Below are 3,010 nucleotides of genomic sequence, written 5' to 3'. Positions count from 1 at the left end.
GAGGGCTGCAATTCGCATAACAATTTCCTTTTGTTCTTTGTTTGGAGTTATTAATCCAACATGAGCCTCGAATTAATCAGGGGTAGTACAATGCTACATTTCTAATTCACAGCTCCACTGCTTGTGTCTTTTTTAATTAAGGCCGAATGATAGCAGGCTTTGCCCTGATTGCGACACTTGCTAACCACACATTGAGGGATGAAGAGGCTAAATAGGCAGAATGAGATTACTTCAAGATTTCACTTAATTGTTTTCTTCCTTTAAGTAAAGAGCAATGAATGAACATTTTAAATTCTGGTCCAGGAGTGTTTCTTTTATGTGTGTCTTACTTGTCTTTGGTATTGGGTAAGAAGAAGTTAGGACACTTACAGTCATGACTCCAGAAATAGTGGCTAAAAGACTTCTAAAACTCCGGGTTTCAGTTATTGACTTAAACTGTGTCTCCCTTCTCCATGGGAGGTTAATGATGGTGGTAGAGCTAGTTCTCTGGATTTACATCACATTTGACCTCACTGATGTACTTAGAATTTTTATTATTGATTATAAAAGCATTTAAAGACTTCTCGACATTGAGAAGTCCAAGCTTTGTGAGAATAAGTACACTGTAAAATCGTATGACCCCTGCCAACCCAGAATTCAATATAATATAAGCCTGTCACAGACCCATTTCAGAGGAGTTTAATAACTGGCATGACCTCATTATAGTGGTGCTTCTCCTTCATCATCCTGCTAAGCATATTCTCCTACAGCCTGAAATTTAAGGGTGGGGCACTATTTTTTTTTCTTTAAAAAATAAAGTATTTTCTCAAATAGTTGTCCGCGTGTGTTTCTCCATCTCCTGTAATTCAAGTGGAGAAGCATAATGAAGGCACATAAATTTATCACATAACTATGAAATAAATGTGAGGTTATAACCTATCAGGTGATTCTTTTTTGGAAATGTGAGAGACATTTAGAAAGTACACCGACTTTTCAGGGCATTTGGGTCCATTTAGAAAATTACCCATCTAGTAAACTTCCAAGGGGGCTTAGTTTCTTTCTGGGGAGAAGTTTACTTATTTTAGGATGTCTAACTCAATATTATAATATGCTTATTTATATAACATAAAATGTATTAGATTTCTATACAGAAGATGTCAATTCATACCCAAGGTTCTATACTCATGTGACCATGAATAAATCACTACTCTCTGTGTTTCAGTTTTACTTTTGCAAAATGGCAATAATAAGACTTAGACTATATACTTCACAGGTTTATTATGAGCAAAATGCTTTGTCAAGTTTAAAGCTCTATTCAAATAGAATATTTTAATATTATGTACAATTAATAGTCTGTAGTCACATATTGTCTTTACTTTCAAATCATTTATAATTTTTATCTCTAAAGACAGGGGTTGGACCTATGGTTTAATTGGTACAGGGAGCTAGCAGGTCAGTGCCTTCACTGTAACTTATAGTTTTAGCAAAGTAGAGCCCTGAGAGGAAAAAATATCATTTTTTCCAGCAACAAACAGCTATATATTTCAGAGGTGCAATCTGAACCCCAGTATTACTGGCTCCATGGCCTGCTCTCTCTCCACTTCCAAGACATCATGCTGCCTCCTTTTTTCTCCTGCAAGCACATCCATATCGCAATTTGTGATCTCTTCATCAGAGTCTATGTAATCTGACCATGTGTATGGATTAGAAATCTATATGATTTACTTGTATTATATTAATGAATTTTATAATCTAATGTAATATATTAATTATATTATATATTATTATATTATATTAATGAATGGATCAATATAAAATATTTTCTTAACTCCATTAATATATGTATGATCGTGACATGAAGTAGATTTGTTGTGTGGATGAGCAATTGATGCCACAGAATTTAAAAGATAAAAATTCAAACCTGTGTTCCAAGCCCTGTTTGGACATTTTGCCTCTTAGAATAATCCTATGTTTCTTTCAAAATTCATCTCAGGTGACTTCTATATAAAGTTTTCCTAATATAACTCAAATTGGTACACTCATTGTGACCTTGTATGCATTTTGTATATACATATACATTTATGTAAATATATGCATATAGCTATCATCTATCAATTGAAAAGTATTCATCCATCTATCTATTCATGTTTTATCACCTCATGTAGTGCAAATACTCTGAGAGAAGGGACTGTTTCTTCTTTGCTTTTGTTTTCCTAAATCCTAAAACCAGTCATTTTAAGTTGTGTCTAACTCTGTGACCCCATTTGGGGTTTTCCTGGCAAAGACACTAAAGTAGTTTACCATTCCTTCTCTAGCTCATTTTCCAGAAGAAGAAACTAAAGGAAACAGTTAAGTGACTTGCCTAGGGTCACACAGCTAGTAAGTGTCTTGAGGCCAGATTTCAACTCTGGAAGATGAATCTTCCTGACTCCAGGCCCAGCCCTCTTTCCACTGTGCTGTGTAGCTGCCCACCTAGCATCTGTTAGTCACTTGATATTAATAGTCTGTAGTCATATATTGTCTTTACTTTCAAATTGTGTATAATTTTCATCTCTAAAGACAGGGGCTGGATCTATCAATGCTGATTGATCACCTTGTCACGTTAAATAATCTCACCAAATCTCAGTTTCCTTATCTAGAAAATGAAGTCATTATATTATATGATCTCAAAGATTGTGAATTTCCCCATTTTTACTCATAAGAAATTGTGAATTTAAACTACAGAGAAGCTGTCTTCCTATAAATTGTCTTCATTTCTAGGTCATTTTCACGATTTTATGTGTGTCTGTGTAAAGAAATTAAGATAGAATGACTAAAATAAATCAAGAAAAAGTGTAACAACTTTCAAAGGAATGGGCACTTAGTGTTTAAAAACAACGAAGACATCATTTCTCTATAGAAACACAGACTATAATAGTAAAACTGATTCAATATATTAAAAACAATGTATAGGCCAGTTACTGGAAATTACAACAGTCTCAATATCTTTTGCAATATTGATTAAATATGTGAAATTTCTGGTCCTTCATAT

This window comes from Petaurus breviceps, unplaced genomic scaffold (genome assembly GCF_028583685.1).
Source record: "Petaurus breviceps papuanus isolate PSGF00001 unplaced genomic scaffold, PetGlider_PUasm1.0 81, whole genome shotgun sequence".
Taxonomy (NCBI): domain Eukaryota; kingdom Metazoa; phylum Chordata; class Mammalia; order Diprotodontia; family Petauridae; genus Petaurus; species Petaurus breviceps.
Note: the sequence above shows the minus strand (reverse complement) of the source record.